The 22,192-nt window shown below is 47.1% G+C and overlaps 1 pseudogene; it reads right to left on the bottom strand.

The window, feature by feature from the left end:
• Window positions 1–3,252: 3,252 nt before the first annotated feature.
• Window positions 3,253–19,718, bottom strand: LOC132897572 (cytosolic phospholipase A2 gamma-like; annotated as a pseudogene).
• Window positions 19,719–22,192: the final 2,474 nt, after the last annotated feature.

The raw sequence follows: 22,192 nt of genomic DNA, 5'->3' as shown, positions 1-22,192 counted from the left end.
TCTGAGCACATTTTGCGCTCTCTGCCCGACCTCCTGACATGAGCGTCCCACGTCCCGCCATGCGAACGCCTCCCCACGGTCACAGACGTGCGCGACTGCCGATGCCCTGTGCCTCCGTCCTCCCAAAACCAGATGCGCCTCAGCTCGCTCTGACCGACACTCTCCGACCAATTCACCGTTGGTAAAAAGAGACACTATGGCCTGCAGGCGGAAGCGAAGAAACAAAGGGATAAACATGCGTTGCTGTACGGACCACTGACCACTGTTTAAAAAAAAAAATAGACCTCAGTCGCATTGTTTCGCTTTTGTTGTGTTTGAAACTGGCTACTGTTATTACTACACCGTAATAACGCTAATGAAGATTGGAGGTGAACGATTCCCTCCACGTCTTCAGCCAACAAACTTTTGACCAAGGACCTTTTGGATCAATGAGATCCTGCCAAGGAAGGACTTTTGCAGCATAGCAGATCTGCATTAAACTGAATTGAAGCTGTGCTCCACTCTTCAGGAGAATACACCAAAATGGAGGATCACTGATGAACTCCTTCATGCTGCCATGCGAGAGTGGTCCCAAGTAAGGCTGGCATTTGGGCAATGTTAGTCTTAGTTTGATTAGTTTATGTGAAAAGTTCTATTTAAATCTAAGGTCAACCTTAGGTCAACAGATGATCAAACTTTTGGTTTGATCTATGTTATTTTATTTCTCAGTGTCACTCTGGTTGATAGATTTTGCATTACCCTATCTCTCTTTACCTCTATTTCTCTTACACTTGCTTACCATGCACCATTTTGACACATCTGAGCATTCAGACATAGCTAAACTAAGGGCCAGTTAGCGCAGCTGATTAGAGCATGGTGCCGATAATACCAAGATTGTGGGTTTGAGCCCTGTGCGGGTCAATGATTATTTATGCGCCTTTTGTTAAAATCCTTTGTCTAATCAGTCACACAGAGTGCCTACGGTCCCCTCCCGCACCTTTTTCGCACGATTTCACTTACCTGCAAACATACACACACAATATTACTCCTTCATATCATCATTTTGTGCTTTGATTGTTAAGAAGAAGAAGAAACCTTTGTCACATGCACACTTCAAGCACAGTGAAATTCATCCTCTCCATTTAACCTATCTGAAGCAGTGAACACACACACACACACACACTCAGAGCAGTGGGCAGCCACACCAGAGCACCCGGGGAGCAGTCAGGTGTCAGGTACCTTGCTCAAGGGCACTTCAGCCCAAGGCCACCCCACGTCGACCTAACTACATGTCTTTGGATTGTGGGGGAAACCGGAGCTCCCGGAGGAAACCCACGCAGACACGGGGAGAACATGCAAACTCCACACAGAAAGGCTCTCGTAGCCTGCAGGGAATCGGCCGTCATACATTCTGTCGCATGTCCCAGACCCGGTGAAATGTAACTGAATTGTCTTGGCCAGCCCTAAGGGTCCCATCTGCATCCCATCATTGCTGAGGAGTGTGCTCCCATCACCCAATCAAGCGTCCAGTCAGAGCAGGTCATGCTATTTTTTAACCATTTTAACATGCCATTGTTGTGTACCGTATTATGCCTCATGTCAAGACTCTCGTCTCTGCGAGCCACCACACAGAATTAATACTTGTGTCATTTTTAGGGCATACCTAACAACCTGTGTTTTCTCCCCCCCCCCCCCCCCCCCCCAAATCTGTCCCTCTGAGTTACATGTCGGTTCTGGGATCGAGATGCTGACTTCTTCTGCTCCTCGGACCTGCTTGATCCATCCTGGTGCCCTGTGTCTGTTTGGAGTCTCATCGCATTGCTCTTGTGGAGGATGGCCCCATGAGGACAGTTGAAAGTTACACCTGGAGGATGCTCTGGACTCTTACAGTAATGCTTTTATGGCTGAGAACTACAGTTGACTTGCTAACGTTAGGACTGCAGTTGTCATGAACAGTTTTGCACTCAAGTTTCCATCAATGAAGAGTTACAACATCAACGAAACTGTCTTCATGTTAAAACTGTTAACATTTATAGTCATGCTGTCGGTTGTTGCCCAAATGAGGATGGGTTCCCTTTTGAGTCTTGTTCCTCTCGAGGTTTCTTCCTCGTGTCATCTGAGGGAGTTTTTCCTTGCCACCGTCACCACAGGCTTGCTCATTGGGATAGATTAGGGATAAAATTAGCTCATGTTTTAAGTCGTTCAAATTCTGTAAAGCTGCTTTGTGACAATGTTTATTGTTAAAAGCGCTATATAAATAAACTTGACTCTCAACAGTCACTGGGTTTGAACCCGAAACCTTCTCGTTGTGAGGCGACTGTATTAACCACTACGCCACCATGCCACCCCAAAGTCAGAATCCGCTAAGGAGTGTGTAATAACTCACCTGCCGAATCAACTAGCCCTGAAAATGGATGGCGCTGGAGCGTCGGGCCCATACCCAGCCGTTGCCGGCAGGCTGTTTTATCCAGTAAAGCTAATGATTGTTAAACTGCTGTTAGTATTATTGAATGTACCTGATCAGTATTATCCTCACTTGGTTTTGTCATTTTAAAACATTAAATATTTTATAAGAAACTGTGTCTTGTCTGGTTTGCTGCAGTATTTCTTGAAGCCATCCTCTGCCGGGGCAGCACGGTGGTGTAGTGGTTAGCGCTGTCGCCTCACAGCAAGAAGGTCCTGGGTTTGAGCCCCGGGGCCGGCGAGGGCCTTTCTGTGTGGAGTTTGCATGTTCTCCCCGTGTCCGCGTGGGTTTCCTCCAGGTGCTCCGGTTTCCCCCACAGTCCAAAGACATGCAGGTTAGGTTAACTGGTGACTCTAAATTGACCGTAGGTGTGAGTGTGAATGGTTGTCTGTGTCTATATGTCAGCCCTGTGATGACCTGGTGACTTGTCCAGGGTGTACCCTGCCTTTCGCCCGTAGTCAGCTGGGATAGGCTCCAGCTTGCCTACGACCCTGTAGAAGGATAAAGCGGCTAGAGATAATGAGATGAGAATGAGACATCCAATGCCATCAAAGAATTCACATTGCTTTCACTAATCTAGTGTATCATTAGAGTAATTAATTCATTAATTTAATAATTAATAGAAATACTGATGAGTAAAATTAATGAACTAATATTTTATGAGACCGATTTAATAGTGCAATTGCACCTACATACTTTTATGAGACTGATTTAATAACGCAATTGCATCTACATAATTTTGGTGCCCCATGTGAGGACCTACACTGTATACATGGTCACTCATTTAGACCATGCAAATGTGTATGTGCTCAAACGTATGCTTGTATGCTCATTTCTGTTTGCATTACCTCCATGGGGTCTCCAGAACTGAAATCAAGGGAGATGAAGAGATCGATGTGTCTCTTTTCTCAGCATTGGGAAATAAGGAGAGTTGTTCAGCAGCGCAGCATCCATATAATTTCTCTCTTCCTCACTCAGAACAGGGGGTCCACATCTTCCACTGATATTAACAATCACAGGAAATAACAAATAACATTTTTATATGGTCAAGGCAAAGGCTATTCAGTTACATCAAAATTTGTTTTCTACACTTACTGTCAATGGGTTCACCCATTGCAGTTAAGCCTTTGTGCCTACCTTTCATTTGGTAGAGGAAATTGTATGTTGTTCCCCATATCCAGTTTGTAAGAAGCTCAAAGATCTTTGGTATAATCCACGGGATCCATGCCTCTTTAAAGTAAATTTACAGTTATTCAGTTTGAACACAGTCTAATAAAAATGTGAAAATGTAATGGATATTTAAATGAGCAATATGCAATACATCAACCTTTGATGCACTGACAGTAGCATAAAAATATGTGCAAGTTGTATGAATAACTTCCTGAAATTGATGAATACCAAAATAAAACTTTTGCTAAATTAAGTTTTCACTGTGTTTTTTTTTCTTCTCTTATCTCCACCTTCCTCTCATTCAGCTAGTCAATAGGTACAAGGGAGGTTCAGAATTGTTTAGACCAGGGCTTTTCAAAGTGTGGGGCGCGCCTCCCCTAGGGGGCGCCAGAGTTCTTCAGGGGGGGGCGCAACGTGAGAAAAAATAAACCAGAATAAGTTACTATTGCGGACATTTAGCGACCTTCAGCTAGCCTTTGCCAGAGACAAAATGGATCGATTTTCAGTACCTAAAGCTACAGTGAGTGAGGAGACAGAGTCTGGGCCAAGCAAAAAAAGAAGGAAGTATGACCACGATTTTTTAAAGTTTGGATTTTCATGGACTGGATCTGAAGATGCTCCACTGCCACAGTGTGTTGTCTGCCAAGAGGTGCTAGCTAACGATGCTATGAGATGTTTAAAATGTGTAAAACAAGATGTTTTTTAAAAAAGCACAGATGTTTAAAATGTGTAAAAAAAATATATGTTTTAAAAAGCACAGATATTTAAAATGTGTAAAAAAAAAAAGATGTTTTAAAAAGCACAGATGTTTAAAATGTGTAAAACAAGATGTTTAAAAAAAGTACAGATGTTTAAAATGTGTAAAAAATGATGTTTAAAAAGCACAGATGTTTAAAATGTGTAAAAAAAAAGTTTTAATAAAGCTCATATGTTTTAAATGTGTAAAAAGATGTTTTCAAAAAGCACAGATATTTAAAATGTGTAAAAGAAAAAAAAATTAAAATGTGTACAACAACCTTTTTTTTTTTAAATACAAATGGAATATTAAGTATAGCAACAACAAAAATTGTAGGGGGGGGGGCGCTGTTGGTTATTTGCTCTCTGAGGGGGGGCTGACTCTCCCACACTTTGAAAACCCCTGGTTTAGACTTTAAACTATTTTCTTCATCCCACCGCAAGCTGATCCAACATCACATCACACATCACATTATCTCTAGCCGCTTTATCCTTCTACAGGGTCGCAGGCAAGCTGGAGCCTATCCCAGCTGACTACGGGCGAAAGGCGGGGTACACCCTGGACAAGTCGCCAGGTCATCACAGGGCTGACACATAGACACAGACAACCATTCACACTCACATTCACACCTACGGTCAATTTAGAGTCACCAGTTAACCTAACCTGCATGTCTTTGGACTGTGGGGGAAACCGGAGCACCCGGAGGAAACCCACGCGGACACGGGGAGAACATGCAAACTCCGCACAGAAAGGCCCTCGCCGGCCCCGGGGCTCGAACCCAGGACCTTCTTGCTGTGAGGCGACAGCGCTAACCACTACACCACCGTGCCGCCCCCTGATCCAACATCTTATGTTAAAATATGGTAACATTTCTTCACCAAACTGACATTTTTCTCTTCTACTTTCAAAGTTGCTGTTTAAGTGCTTAAAGTTTTCACAGTATTTCAACCTCTCACTACAAGTCCATCATCTGTACAACAACTTCCATCTTCAGCAGCTCGATGGACACAGTTGGTTTGAGTCCCCACAGCACTAAGAGAAGGTACATCTAAACTTATTCTATAAAAAGGATGTCCTGTTCCGATGTCTTGGTCTGAAAAGTGCTAAAAACCTGCCATTCTACTGGAAGTCCAGGACCTCTACCATCTCTCACAACTCCTCGCTGCCCTGTGTTAACCATACTGTGGGCTACCTAGCTCAAGCTACATCAGCATCTCCAACTGTCTCTTTTTTTCTTGAGTATGTGAACAGTTATTTTCCCCTATCCTGCTCAGGTTTCCTCTCCGGCCCCTTGTCTCATCTCATTATCTCTAGCCGCTTTATCCTGTTCTACAGGGTCGCAGGCAAGCCAGAGCCTATCCCAGCTGACTACAGGCGAAAAGCAGGGTACACCTGGGACAAGTCGCCAGGTCATCACAGGGCTGACACAGACAACCATTCACACTCATACCTATGGTCAATTTAGAGTCACCAGTTAACCTAACCTGCATGTCTTTGGACTGTGGGGGAAACCAGAGCACCCGGAGGAAACCCACGCGGACAACATGCAAACTCCACACAGAAAGGCCCTCACCGGCCACGGGGCTCGAACCCGGACCTTCTTGCTGTGAGGCAACAGCGCTAACCACTACACCACCGTGCTGCGGCCCCTTGTCCAGTTTGCAATATTACATCTCAACACCCTCTAAGGGCCTCTGCATGCTCTTGCGACAAGGCTTTCGCAGATAGCTTTTCGCAGACAGTTGTGATTTATCGTTGAGCGGGGAGTAATAGGCGTGCGCAATGTTATTCACCGCCACAACGCAAGGGGGCGCAAAGTCGCGAAATCGCTAGGAGTAGTTGGTGGGTATGGTTAGTGGAGTGTTTATCCTCTGGTTACTTATAATGACTAGAACTGGAGTCGTATAGATGTACGTACTTCCTCACTTCCTCAATCAACCGCTCTTCGTGCTGCTCCATCTTCACTCATGTTTTTAAAAATGGCGGTCATGAAAACAAACCAAACCGGGAAAGTAGGGACGCGGAAGTGCATGTACAGCGGATGTAGAGTGGACCAATCAGAGCCCTCTTGTCTGCGACGCTGTCTGCGAGGCTTCTGCGGTGGTCACAATTTTTGGGAGGTGCGCGCAGAGCGTCTGTGAAGGGGGGGGGCTACGCAGACGCTGTCTGCGACGCCATCTGCGAGGACTGGGTTGTCAGCATAAATTGGCCTTAATGATACCTCATGATCCCTAAATTAATATTTAGGGATCCTTGATTGTCCGGTTTCTGGTTCTGGTTTGGCAGCGCACAGGATGCAGTGGTTTTTGTGACTCCCAGTATAGTGCTCTATTCTATTCTATTCTATTCTATTTTATTCATTTATGATAAATTATGATACAAAGAAATCTATGAGACAAAATTATGATACAAAGCCCATGAGGGGCTTTGATAACACAGCCCCTTATGGCTCTCATACAGCCATTATACATCCACTGTGCAATTTTATATTACCTTCTGCATTGAGGCCATCACAATAAAAGAACAGCTGGCTGAGGTCTTCACCACAATATTCAACCTCTCACTTTCCCAATCGATAGTCCTCACATGCCTCAGAACCACCTCAACTTTCTCCATCCCCATGAAATCATCACCCTCATGTCTGAATGACTTCCAACACATAGCATTCACCCCCAAACTGGTCGTGGCCCACATCAAAAGACCCCATCCCTCCCATACTTGACCAACACCCAATTTGCCTACCATCCCAAAAGGTCAAGGGAGGATGCCATTGTCACTGCCCTGTGCTTTGCTCTGACCCATCTGGAATATAACACTACATATTTGGATACTGTTCATTGATTTTAGCTCTGCCTTCAATACCATTGTCCCCTCAGTACACATCCTCCAACCTGACCCTCAGTACAGGTGCCCCCAAGGTTGTGTCCTGAGCACCCTCCTCTATTCTCTCTTTGCCTATGACTGCCTGCCAAGCCAGCACTCAAACTCACTAATAAAGTTTGTGGTCAACACCACAATTGTAGGCCAAATCAATAACAATGAAGAGACAGCCTACAGGAATGAGCTCCTGCACCTCACCTCATGGTGCACCGCCAACAAATTCATCCTCAAATGTGCAGAAGACAAAGGAGCTGATTGTGGACTTCAGGAAGTCCAAAAGCTGCAGCCACTCCCCATCACTGAATTCAAAGTGGAACATGTGCCCAGCTTTAAATTTTTTGGACTTCACATCAATGAGCCTGCACTACCAGGCTCAGAAACAACTTCCTCCACCAACGTGTTATACATCTGAACCTGGCTACCACTGAACTCTACCCACTCACTTCTTATCACCCCACCCCCCCACCTCCTCCTTCTCCTATCTCTGCACTTTAAATGACTCTGCTTTGCACTGCTGCCACTGCAGGCCTGCCATGTTTATCATGCAGAAGTTTATATTTTGCTCGACTGCTTAATGTGTACAGTGCTACTTTACATACACTACCTCAGTCAATGCAAATTTGCACATATGTGATGGTCTTTTGTTCTCTTGTGTTCTTATTGATATTTTTTCCTTCCCTGTTACTCATGTTTTTATTGATAGCCATGTTCTCACCACTTTGCTGTTTGGTGAGGCCGCAGCCCTCTTTTCATTTACACTTGCACCTGCACATTTGCACATTGTGTAAATGACAATAACAATTTAATTCCCATAGAGTGTTCCCCTACTCTGGGATTAATGTTGTCACAAATTAATTTTCTTCATGCATTTTCTAAAATATTTATTGGAACTGTTCATAAAAATATTATGGTTTGATGATAGTATAGTATCACAGCATACTAGTTTTAATGTTATAGTAAAAAAAAGTTGATACTTCTCTACTTGGGCGGCACAGTGGTGTAGTGGTTAGCACTGTCGCCTCACAGTAAGAAGGTTCTGGGTTTGAGCCTAGTGGCTGACGGGGGCCTTTGTGTGTGAAGTTTGCATGTTCTCCTCATATCTGTCTGGGTTTCCTCTGGGTGCTCTGGTTTCCCCCATAGTCCAAAGATATTAAGTTAATTGGTGGCTCTAAATTGACCATAGGTGTGAACTGTTGTTTGTCTCTATGTGTCAGCCCTGTGATGATCTAGTGACTTGTCCAGGGTGTACCCTGCCTTTCACCCATAGTCAGCTGGGATAGGCACCAGCTTGCCTCTGACCCTGCACAGGATAAGTGGTTATGAATAATGGATGGACCTATCTACTTCAATAATTAAGTCAGATATATCAACTCTTTCTCAACTGATTAATCATGTATAACATCCATCCATTATTTGTAGCCGCTTATCCTGTACAGGGTTGCAGGCAAGCTGGAGCCTATCCCAGTTGACTGTGGGCGAGAGGCGAGATATACCCTGGACAAGTCGCCAGATAATTGCAGGGCTGACACACAGACAAACAACAATTCACACTCACACCTACGGTCAATTTTGAACCACCAATTAACCTAACTTACATGTCTTTGGACTGTGGGGGAAACCAGAGCACCCAGAAGAACCCCACACACTCACGAGTAGAACATGCAAGCACCACACAGAAAGGCCCCCATCAGCCACCTGGCTTGAGCCCAGAACCTTCTTGCTGTGAGGCGACAGTGCTAACCACTACACCACCATGCCGCCCCTCATGGTATTTAAATTTTAACAAAAACAAAAGGAAATATTTATTTTTAAAAAAGTTATCATTAAAAAGCTATTTTCAATAAACCATGTAAAGGTATGGTGATGGATCTATATAATATTTCACAAAATACTGGAACCGAATATTGGAGAACTGAGGATTTCGACAAACTCACTCCTCTCAGAGTCCTCAAACCAATCTTGGAAATTTTTACATATAATCAGTGTGTATTCCTTCAGTATCTGACGCTTCTGGTCATATAGTAACTCTTCTTTAGAGATGAACATTGCTCTCCCACGTTTATCCAGCTTTCCTGTGGTGGAAAACATATCTTAGTAAAGAAGCATTTACCAAGTTTTATGATAAACTTACAGACTTCTCTCATGCACCATTCATTCATGACTTTATTTCTAAATGTTTTTGTGATCTAAATTAACTCTTCTAGAGAACAGAAATGTATTTTTAACAGTATAGAACATTGTAGCAGTTCGGTATGAGTGGGTGGAGCACAGAGGACGGCAGGACAGAGATCAGGTTTATAATAAGGCTTTATTGCAACACTTTTCAGTCTAACAATATCTTAACCCAACAGACACACACACTCAACCGGCGTCTAGCTTGGGGATGAGCTCCTCTGCTCTCTGCTCTCCCTCTTTTAATAGGGCGCGGTCACTGGGAAGACACACACAAACAGGTTAATTGGCGTCAGGTGTAGTGATTCTGCCACTTACCTCCCCTAACTCCGCCTTCCTGTCACAGACCGGCGCTTGACCACGCCCCAGCTGCCACATACCCCCACCGCCCGACTCAGGCCGGGCGGCTGTCCGGCCTGCAGCCGACTCCCCCCCCCCCCCCCCTTGACGGGAGAGGAAGTCCGCCATGACCATCTGCGCCCCCGGCCTGTGGACCACCTTGAAATTAAAGGGTTGGAGTGCCAGATACCAACGGGTGATCCGCGCGTTGGCATCTTTCATGCGGTGGAGCCACTGGAGGGGTGCGTGGTCCGAACAGAGGGTGAAAGGGCACCCCAGCAGGTAGTACCGGAGGGCGAGGACCGCCCACTTGATCGCTAGACATTCTTTTTCTATGGTGCTGTAGCGCCCCTCACGCACCGACAGCTTCCTGCTGATGTACAGGACGGGGCGGTCCTCCCCCTCCATCTACTGGGACAAAACCGCCCCCAGCCGTCTGTCCAACGCATCGGTCTGCAGCATAAAGGAGAGAGAAAAGTCAGGGGAGTGTAAAAGTGGCCCCCCACACAGTGCAGCCTTTACCTCAGAAAAAGCCCGCTGGCATTGCTCCGTCCACTTGACCGGATCTGGTGCCCCCTTTTTAGTGAGATCAGTCAGCGGGCTGGTGACGTCCGAATAATTAGGTATAAACCTACGATAATAGCCAGCCAGCCCCAGGAACTGTCTCACCCCCTTTTTGGTCTTGGGCCTCGGGCAGGCCGCAATTGCTGCGGTCTTGTTAATTTGGGGACGCACCTGCCCGTTGCCTAAGTGGAAGCCCAGATACCGTACTTCCACCCGCCCAATCGCACACTTCTTTGGGTTGGCTGTGAGACCCGCTCGCCTCAGCGACCTAAGGACGGCCCTCAGATGTTCGAGGTGCCTCGGCCAGTCATTACTATAGACGATGATGTCGTCGAGATAGGCTGCCGCATAGGTGGCGTGGGGGCGGAGGACCCTGTCCATCAGCCGCTGAAACGTAGCGGGCACCCCAAACAGCCCAAACGGTGAGGGGGGACAGGCCCACGGTGGGAATGCTGGTGGACCCCGCCGATGCGAGGAGGTGCCGGAACGCCTCTCGATCTTCTTGCTGGGCCAGCACCAGGGCCTCGAAGCGCCGTTCTTGTTCCTTTCGGAGGGTGACTAGCGCCTGGTGCTGGCTTTGCTGGGCCGTGGTGAGGGTGTAGACCAGGTCGGTGAATGGGGAGGACTCCATGGGGCTGATCGGCTGCTGTGCTCCACTACGTTCCCGGGTTTCAGCACCACTGTAGCAGTTCGGTATGAGTGGGTGGAGCACAGAGGACGGCAGGACAGAGATCAGGTTTATAATAAGGCTTTATTGCCACACTTTTCAGTCTAACAATATCTTAACCCAACAGACACACACACGCAACCGGCGTCTAGCTTGGGGATGAGCTCCTCTGCTCTCTGCTCTCCCTCTTTAAATAGGGCGCGGTCACTGGGAAGACACACACAAACAGGTTAATTGGCGTCAGGTGTAGTGATTCTGCCGCTTACCTCCCCTGACTCCGCCCTCCTGTCACAGACCAGCGCTTGACCACGCCCCCACTGCCACAAACATTTCTGAGCAGCGTACCTTCTAGCTGCACAGTCATTTCTGTGATTAGACTTGTGGGGTCTTCCTTGTTCAGAACACATTTGTTCAGCTCCATGAGAGTTAAGAGCACCTCATGGCCCTGGTGTGAGTATTGCACAAATGGAAGTAATTCTGTGTGTGTGTGTGTGTGTGTGTGTGTGTGTGTGTGTGTGTGTGTGTGTGTGTAAAAGAGAGAGAGAGAGAAATTCAAAACATATACATTAAACTGAGCACTTACAGCAGTTAATTTTGCAATATTACAGATTGAAGATGTCTAGTTGTCCAGACGGACTCATTAAATGGAAAAATAAATAAATCAGATGAGTGAAATATTAATCAAAAGGCATTAATACCTTTGATATGTTCCCATAACCATTTCAGTATCTCTTGTCTATCAGCGAGGGCACTGCCACAGAGTCCTGTGTAAAAATATCAGAAGGATAAACAGTTAGTGGTTTCTGGTTAATTTTGATCATTTATTTACTTGGCTGTATATAACATTTCTGTGTTTAATATGCTCATATAATGCCCATCCATCCATTATCTGTAGCTGCTTATCCTGTTCTACAGGGTTATAGGCAAGCTGGAGCCTGTCCCAGCTGACTATGGGCGAGAGGTGGGGTACACCCTGGACAAGTCGCCAGATCATCGTAGGGCTGACACAAAGAGACAAACATCCATTCACACTCACATTCACACCTACGGTCAATTTAGAGCCACCAATTAACCTAACCTGCATGTCTTTGGACTGTGGGGGGAAAACGAAGCACCTGGAGGAAACCCACACAGACACATGCAAACTCCACACAGAAAGGCCCTCGTCAGCCTTTGGGCTCAAACCCAGGACCTTCTTGCTGTGAGGCGACAGTGCTAATCATTACACCATCGTGCTGCCCCCTCATAGAATACATATTACTCAATAATTTGTTGACATGCATTACTGGTCAAATTATTTTTTAAGAACCTTGAGAACCCGCACAGGACCTTATGAACAACCTGAAGAAAACAGAGAACCTTCATAGACATGATTTTATTACCTTTTTTTTTGGTCAAAAACTGACAACAGGCTAAAATAAATTTCTTTTCTATTCAGTTCTCTCTTTTCATTGTGTGTAAGTTTACATCAGCCTCTGTGCTGTTGGTTCTCTTAGATTTGAGGGGAAATGGACATGGGAGTGCATTAAGAGTTGGCTGTGCATTTATGAATATTAATGTGAGTAAAAGCAACTGGAAGAAGAGATAATGCTCAGTAGCACAGCTCTGTAGTTTACTCGCGAGGAATTTTTTTTCTTTTACTTGTTTGGTATTTTTCATGTGTTGTGTGTGTGTCTTCATGTCTGAATTTAGTCTGTTCCAAATATACAGAGAGAAACACTGGCAAAAACATTTCAACAAAAAAGTACTGATTTTTGCACAAAAATAATGAGCAGATCACTGCAAATGTCATCCTCTGCATTTAACCCATGCTGTAGTGAGCAAGGAGCAGTGGACAGCAATAACACCCAGGGAGCAGTTAATAGTCTCATCTCATCTCATTATCTCTAGCCACTTTATCCTTCTACAGGGTCGCAGGCAAGCTGGAACCTATCCCAGCTGACTACGGGCGAAAGGCGGGGTACACCCTGGACAAGTTGCCAGGTCATCGCAGGGCTGACACATAGACACAGACAACCATTCACACTCACATTCACACCGCAGTTAATAGTAAATAATACTAAGTATTATTAAATAATACTATCATCATCCTCAAACAGGATGTTTCCTGCTGGTCCAGGGAATCAATCCAGCATCCTTTCAGTCACAGTTCTATGTCTCTAAACTTTCGGCCAGAGGCTTCACTTATGTGTTAACTTAAAACTCCTTTTCTGTGACTCTAAAATACATTTCACTGTATCAAACCAGTGAACAGTGGATTAGAGTCAAATAAAAAAGAAAAAAAATCTACGCTACATTTTAAGGTATTTGGAGGCAAATTACTACTGAGAAATAATCATTCTGAGGATATAGTATATCGTGTTGTGATAACAATGGACTCTGTTATTGGAGTCTCTGTTGTCTGGAAGTGACAGATACCTTGCAGATACAGCATGTCAATCTCAGGTTGTTTTTTCACTAAACGTCCTTGTGGCAGCGGGGGCGTGGTCAAGCGCCGGTCTGTGACAGGAGGGCGGAGTCAGGGAAGGTGAGTGGCAGAATCACTACACCTGAGAGCAATTAACCTGTGTTTGTGTGTCTTCCCAGTGACGGCGCCCTATATAAGGAGGGAGAGCAGACAGCAGAGGGGCTCTTCCCTGAACAGACACCCATCGTGTGTGTCTGTTTGAGTGACTGTTAGACTGAAAAATGTGACAATAAATGCTAAATTGGAACCTGATCTCTGTCCTGCCGTCCTCTGTGCTCCACCCACCTACTCCGAACTGCCACAGTGGTGCCGAAACCCGGGATCTGGAGCACAGCAGCCTCACAGCCCCAAGGAGTCCTCCCCATTCACTGAACTGGTCCACGCCCTCGCCATGGCCCAGCAAAGCCAGCACCAGACGATACTTCCCCTCCGAAAGGAGCAGGAACAGCGGTTCGAGGCCCTGGTGTTAGCCCAGCAAGAAGATCGACAGGCGTTCCGGCACCTCCTCTCGTCGGCGGGGTCCACCAGCGCTCCTACCGCGGGCCCGTTTCCCCTCACCCTAACCAAGATGGGCCCGCAGGACGACCCCGAGGCATTCATCACGCTCTTTGAGCAAGTCGCCGAAGCCTCGGGGTGGCCGATGGAGCAGCGCGCGGCGCGCCTCCTCCCCCTGCTCATGGGAGAAGCACAGCTGGCCGTGCTACAGCTCCCCGCCGACCGCCGGCTGGCCTACGCGGACCCCCGCTGGGCCGTCCTCCAGCGCGTGGGGTGCACTCCAGAACAGCAGCGCCAGCGCTTCCGCGCGCTGCGCTTGGCGGAAGTCGGCCGGCCGGCCGCGTTTGGCCAGCAGCTCCAGGACGCCTGCTGGCGGTGGCTGAGGGACAACAACCGTGACGCCAAAGGAATCATCGACCAGGTGGTGCTTGAACAGTTCGTCGCTCGCTTGCCAGCAGGAACTGCAGAGTGGGTCCGGTGCCACCGCCCAGCGTCGCTGGATCAGGCAGTCGAGCTGGCGGAGGACCATTTGGCGGCTGTCCCAGCGGCAGGACAGCAGATGGCATCTTCTCTTCTCTCCTCTTCTCTCTCTCTCTCTCCCTCCTCCTGTGTCCCGTCCTCGCCCCATTCCCCCACCGCAGAGGCGGGGGCCGGCACCACCCCAGCCGGCCCGCCGCACCCGCGGTGCCCTCCCATTTCTCCCTTCTGTGTCTGTCTCTCCCCCACCTCAGGTGAGTGAGCCCCAGATCACCGGTGCAGAGGGAAAGCCCGGGCTGGTTTGCTGGCGCTGCGGGGAGCCGGGCCACCTTCAACAGCAGTGCATGGCAATGGAAGTGGGTGTGGTGGTTCGGATCCCCGACGCACCAGAGGCCGCCCTCGATCGGGCCGGAACGTATTGCATACCGGTGAGTATCCAAGGGGCTACATATCAGGCGTTGGTGGATTCTGGTTGTAATCAGACCTTAATTCGCCAAAGCCTGGTTCAAAACAAGGCATTGGGGGGAGCACAAATGGTGAAGGTGTTGTGTGTGCACAGGGATGTTCACCGCTACCCTTTGGTGTCGGTCCACATTATTTTCAGAGGGGAAAAATTTATAGTGAAGGCGGCAGTTAATCCTCGCCTTACCCACTCTTTAATTTTGGGGACTGATTGGCCGGGATTTCGGGGTTTAATGACATGCCGAGTAAAGAGTGGGTCCTGCCATTTGACAGGGGGAGGTCCCGGTGTCGCTTTGGCGGGAGCAGCTGTCACAGAGCCGTCTACATCATCTTCGCGTCAGGGTGAGGAGCCGCCGGCTCCTCCTCTCTCTCTTGGGGAATCCCTCGTGGATTTCCCATTAGAGCAGTCGCGAGACGAGACTCTGCGGCATGCGTTTGACCAAGTGAGAGTAATCGATGGTCAAACGCTCCAGCCGAACGCCACCCCGTCCTTCCCCTACTTTGCGATTATGAAGGATAGATTATACCGAGTGACACAGGACACTCAAACTAAAGAGCGAGTCATGCAGCTATTAATTCCGAAGAGCCGCCGGGAATTGGTATTCCAGGCGGCTCACTTTAATCCCATGGCTGGACACTTGGGGCAGGATAAAACACTAGCCCGAATAATGGCCCGATTCTATTGGCCGGGGATTCGCGGCGATGTCCGTAGGTGGTGTACGGCATGCCGTGAATGCCAGTTAGTAAATCCAGCAGCCATTCCAAAAGCGCCTTTGCGCCCTCTTCCATTAATAGAGACCCCATTTGAGAGAATAGGGATGGATCTCGTCGGGCCATTAGATCGGTCAGCACGAGGCTACCGCTTTATATTAGTTCTGGTGGACTATGCAATGCGATACCCGGAAGCAGTGCCTCTGTGCAATATCTCAGCATGCAGTATTGCAGAGGTGCTCTTCCGCGTCATCTCCCGAGTTGGAATCCCGAAAGAGATTCTGACTGATCAAGGCACTACGTTTATGTCACGAACACTGCGCGAACTGTATGGGTTATTGGGGATTAAGCCGATCCGCACCAGCGTGTATCACCCACAAACGGACGGTTTAGTGGAATGGTTCAACCGCACCCTCAAAAATATTATTAAAAAATTCGTAAGTGAGGACGCACGTAATTGGGATAAGTGGCTCGAGCCCTTGTTGTTTTCAGTGCGAGAGGTCCCCCAAGCCTCCACGGGGTTCTCCCCATTCGAATTATTATATGGGCGTAAGCCGCGCGGCATCCTGGACGTGCTGCGGGAAAATTGGGAGGAGGGACCTTCGCAAAGCAGGTACGTTATGGACCTGTGCGCAAAACTCCACACGCTCACCCACCTAACTCAGGAGAATTTGCGGCAGGCCCAAGAACGGCAAGCCCGCCTGTACAACAAGGGTACGCACATTAGAGAGTTCACACCGGGAGATAAGGTACTCGTACTGTTGCCCACATCGAGCTCCAAATTGATCGCCAAGTGGCAAGGACCCTTTGAGGTCACACGGCGAGTCGGGGACGTCGACTATGAGGTGAGGCGAACGGACAGGGGTGGGGCGCTACAGATTTACCACCTCAATCTGCTTAAACTCTGGAATGAGGAGGTCCCCGTGGCATTGGTGTTGGTGGTTCCGGAGAAGGCGGAGCTGGGGCCGGAGGTTCAAAAAGGGACATTGGCATCACGTACCTCTCCGGTCCTCTGTGGAGACCACCTCTCCCTGACCCAACTCACGGAGGTCGCCCAGTTGCAGACCGAGTTTTCGGATGTGTTCTCGCCCCTGCCCAGTTGCACTAACCTCATAAAGCACCACATAGAGATGCCCCCGGGGGTGGTAGTGCGTAGCCGCCCTTACAGGCTACCAGAACACAAAAAAAAGGTGGTTCGGGAAGAACTTGAGACCATGCTCGAAATGGGCATCATCGAGGAGTCCCACAGTGACTGGAGCAGCCCGGTGGTCTTGGTACCCAAGGCCGACGGCTCGGTCCGGTTCTGTGTGGACTATAGAAAAGTCAACGCGGTGTCTAAATTCGACGCGTACCCAATGCCTCGTATTGATGAGTTGCTCGATCGACTAGGCACGGCTCGCTTTTATTCGACACTGGATTTGACGAAGGGATATTGGCAGATCCCCTTGACTCCACTATCCCGAGATAAAACGGCCTTTTCCACACCGTTTGGGTTACACCAATTCGTCACACTTCCGTTTGGGCTGTTTGGGGCGCCCGCTACGTTTCAGCAGCAGATGGACCGGGTCCTCCGCCCCCACGCCACCTATGCGGCCGCCTATCTTGATGACATCATAAAATATAGTAATGACTGGCCGAGGCACCTGGAACACCTAAGGGCTGTCCTTAGGTCGCTGAGGCGAGCGGGGCTCACAGCCAACCCAAAAAAGTGTGCGATTGGGTGGGTGGAAGTACAGTATCTGGGCTTCCACTTGGGCAACGGGCAGGTGCGTCCCCAAATTAACAAGACCGCAGCAATTGTGGCCTGCCCGAGGCCCAAGACCAAAAAGGGGGTGAGACAGTTCCTGGGGCTGGCTGGCTATTATCATAGGTTTATACCTAATTATTCGGACGTCACCAGCCCGCTGACTGATCTCACTAAAAAGGGGGCACCAGATCCGGTCGAGTGGATGGAGCAATGCCAGCGGGCTTTCTCTGAGGTAAAGGCTGCACTCTGTGGGGGGCCACTATTACACTCCCCTGACTTTTCTCTCCCTTTTGTGCTGCAGACCGACGCGTCGGACAGAGGGCTGGGGATGGTTTTGTCCCAGGAGGTGGAGGGGGAGGACCGCCCTGTCCTGTACATTAGCAGGAAGGTGTCAGTGCGTGAGGGGCGCTACAGCACAATTGAAAAAGAGTGTCTAGTGATCAAGTGGGCGGTCCTCGCCCTCCGTTACTACCTGCTGGGGTGCCCTTTCACCCTCTGTTCAGACCATGCGCCCCTCCAGTGGCTCCACCACATGAAGAATGCCAACGCGCGGATCACCCGTTGTTATCTGGCACTCCAACCCTTCAATTTCAAGGTGGTCCACAGGCCGGGGGCACAGATGGTCGTGGCGGACTTCCTCTCCCGTCAAGGAGGGGGGGAGTCGGCTGCAGGCCGGATGGCCGCCCGGCCTGAGTCGGGCGATGGGGGTATGTGGCAGCGGGGGCGTGGTCAAGCGCCGGTCTGTGACAGGAGGGCGGAGTCAGGGAAGGTGAGTGGCAGAATCACTACACCTGAGAGCAATTAACCTGTGTTTGTGTCTTCCCAGTGACAACGCCCTATATAAGGAGGGAGAGCAGACAGCAGAGGGGCTCTTCCCTGAACAGACACCCGTCATGTGTGTCTGTTTGAGTGACTTTTAGACTGAAAAGTGTGACAATAAATGCTAAATTGGAACCTGATCTCTGTCCTGCCGTCCTCTGTGCTCCACCCACCTACTCCGAACTGCCACAGTCCTTCAAACCGACTCCCAAAATAGGCAGAGTCCACAAATGCACCAGTGAGGGCGTAGCCAGCTTCATGAGGCACAACCTCAAACCAGACATCTGCACAGAAAATGCTGTCAGAATTTCAGCCTTATACTTACTAATTACTTTATAAGCACACACAAACAGGCCTTACATTACCCCCATATACAGGTACACACATGGACACAGAACAAACCTCGGTTCAGTTCCTTCTTTTTGCACTGCTTGTCAATCACAGTGTAGATGGGATATGGGTCTTTGCTGTGATTCTCTCTCTGACCGCTTATAGTGTTTTCATCAGTCTACACATTAAAATATGCACAATTTATATTGACTCACAGATGAATTTTATTTGTGAATATTAATTAGCATCTCACAGAAAATCTGGGCACAGTATCATTTGTAGTGTGTTTTCAAACCAGTGTCATAAGTGTGAAGCATATACTTCACAAAAGTACAGGCTGGTATTTTCATGGAGTATTGACTTTGTGCTTTCTTGCAGTGCAGTTTTCTAATGTGGTATCTGGCTTTACTTCTCAGTTTATTTCAGAAAGCTGCAGGATAATGCTTATTTGTCTGTATAAGGCCAAATATATACATTAAATAAACACTACAAAAACAATGGCAGACGGATTGTGGTTTCTTCAGTCTATGTACTTGACTCTCTGACCTCATTACTGAACACACTTACCTCTTTCATGATCATAGTGACAAACATTACAGCCCAGACATCTGTCAGGGAGAAGTTGTCATTCTGGTCATAGTATTTGTTCAGTTTTTTCCAAGCATCCGACCAGCTGACTGCAGACCCATCAAGCCTTTTAATGATATTCTCCTTCACAGCGGCCAGTTTGTTGGACCAGTCTGACTCTTTATATAAGGATGCCATGCACCTGTACACCACACACACACACACACACACACACACACAAAAGAGTCAGTTATTGTTCAAATATTCATATTCAAACTCAAATATTAACTCATTTATATAAGTCACAAATCCATTTATCTATTTCTAATAATACTGATTTATTCTATTGTGTGATACTTGGAATACCTGTATAAACATGTTCTCTGTCGAGTGCATCAGTACACAGCCCATGAAGTACACTTAGCATAGATTTTCAGCATACTGTATGTATTTCACTGATTTACAGATGTGAGACACACTGATTGATGTCCACCAGTTTATATTGTTCATGTCTATTTGTGTGTGGATAGTACCATGTGGATCCTGAGACTCCACTCAGGTACATTATGCTGTCCAGGAGATCACAGTTCTTTAGTTGAACCAGTGATCCCAGTAACCCCAGCATGGCTCGCTCACCTCCCCCAGAGCCCAGCAGTGCAATGTTGGGCATTGTAGCCTATGAGGAAACGTTTGTGACATGCAAGGATTCTACTGAGTCGAAACTTAGTGTACCTTATTCCGCAAATTATACACAAATGGAAAAATCATTAGTTTGTGATTTCTTGCAAAATAACCTGGTTTAAGTGATTTGAATACAAGCAACTCAATGTGAAATCGGCATATTAAAAATGTATACATTATGCTTTTTCAGTCCGTCTCCTCTGTATGCAAGTGATGATTAAGTGAAAGGAACATTAGGCTGAACCACAGAATGGCATCAGTATGGTTGGTTGACTTCAGTACTACAGTGGTGCTTGAAAGTTTTTGAACCCTTTAGAATTTTCTATATTTCTGCATAAATATGCCCTAAAACAACATCAGATTTTCACACAAGTCCTAAAAGTAGATAAAGAGAACCTAGTTAAACAAATGAGACAAAAATATTACACTTGGTCATTTATTTATTGAGGAAAATGATCCAATATTACATTTCTGTGAGTGGCAAAAGTATGTGAACCTCTAGGATTAGCAGTTAATTTGAAGGTGAAATTAGAGTCGGGTGTTTTCAATCAATGGGATGACAATCAGGTGTGAGTGGGCACCCTGTTTTATTTAAAGAACAGTGATCTATCAAAGTCTGATCTTCACAACACATGTTTGTGGAAGTATATCATGGCACGAACAAAGGAGATTTCTGAGGACCTCAGAAAAAGCGTTGTTGATGCTCATCAGGCTGGAAAAGATTACAAAACCATCTCTAAAGAGTTTGGACTCCACCAATCCACAGTCAGACAGATTGTGTACAAATGGAGGAAATTCATGACCATTGTTACCCTCCCCAGGAGTGGTCAACCAACAAAGATCACTCCAAGAGCAAGGCGTGTAATAGTCTGCGAGGTCACAAAGGACTCCAGGGTAACTTCTAAGCAACTGAAGGCCTCTCTCACACTGGCTAATGTTAATGTTCATGAATCCACCATCAGGAGAACACTGAACAACAATGATGTGCATGGCAGGGTTGCAAGGAGAAAGTCACTGCTCTCCAAAAAGAACATTGCTGCTCGTCTGCAGTTTGCTAAAGATCATGTCGACAAGCCAGAAGGTTACTGGAAAAATGTTTTGTGGACAGATGAGAACAAAATACAACTTTTTTGGTTCAAATGAGAAGCGTTATGTTTAGAAAAAGAGAAACACTGCATTCCAGCACAAGAACCTTGTCCCATCTGTGAAACATGGTGGTGGTAGTATCATGGTTTGGGGCTGTTTTGCTGCATCTGGGCCAGGACGGCTTGCCATCATTGAAGGAAGAATTTATTCTGAATTATATCAGTGAATTCTTAAGGAAAATGCCAGGACATCTGTCCATGAACTGAATCTCAAGAGAAGGTGAGTCTTGCAGCAAGACAATGACCCTAAGCACACAAGGTGTTCTACCAAAGAATGGTTAAAGAAGAATAAAGTTAATGTTTTGGAATGGCCAAGTCAAACTCCTGATCTTATTCCAATCGAAATGTTGTGGAAGGACCTGAAGCGAGCAGTTCATGTGAGGAAACCCACCAACATCCCAGAGTTGAAGCTGTTCTGTACAGAGGAATGGGCTAAAATTCCTCCAAGCCGGTGTGCAGGACTGATCAACAGTTACCGGAAACGATTAGTTGCAGTTATTGCTGCACAAGGGGGTCACACCAGATACTGAAAGCAAAGGTTCACATACTTTTGCCACTCACAGATATGTAATATTGGATCATTTTCCTCAATAAATAAATGACCAAGTATAATATTTTTGTCTCATTTGTTTAACTGGGTTCTCTTTATCTACTTTTAGGACTTGTGTGAAAATCTGATGATGTTTTAGGTCATATTTATGCAGAAATATAGAAAATTCTAAAGGGTTCACAAACTTTCAAGCACCACTGTATGACAATAATGCAAGCACAAACAGTAAAATAAACACACACACACACACACACACACACACACACACACACACACACTGTATACACACACACCTCATGGAAATGAACATAAAACATGAACATAAAACAAGAGCGCTCTCAGAGCACAATATCCCCTGCTGGTATAATGAGACTGAATTGAATGAAATTGCAATGTGCATAGTACTGACATATAACAAAGAATCCTGTCAAGTTTCATGAAATTTCTCCAAAAATTGTGAGAGGAGTTGATTTCAGAATGTGAGTACCCTTCCCAGGACGGACGGACAGACAGACATCGCCACAACATAATCCCCCTTCGGGCCTTTTGGCCAGTGGGGGATAAAAAATTTGTCACAGTCTGGTCCAGTCCATCCATGCCTGAGTTTGTGGAACTTCCATGCCGGCTCCAGGCGGGATACGGGACAGGAATTCAGTCCTGCCTTGCTGAAGGCCAATTTCCACACCTGCTACCACTCCTCTCCCATCAGCCAGGGCCTTTTTAAGAACTGTTTGGAGCTACTCCTGTTGCCAAACTGTCTCCTGTAGACT

The sequence above is a fragment of the Neoarius graeffei genome, chromosome 14 (assembly GCF_027579695.1).
Source record: "Neoarius graeffei isolate fNeoGra1 chromosome 14, fNeoGra1.pri, whole genome shotgun sequence".
Lineage (NCBI taxonomy): Eukaryota > Metazoa > Chordata > Actinopteri > Siluriformes > Ariidae > Neoarius > Neoarius graeffei.
Note: the sequence above shows the minus strand (reverse complement) of the source record. Positions and strands in the feature narration are given on the sequence as shown.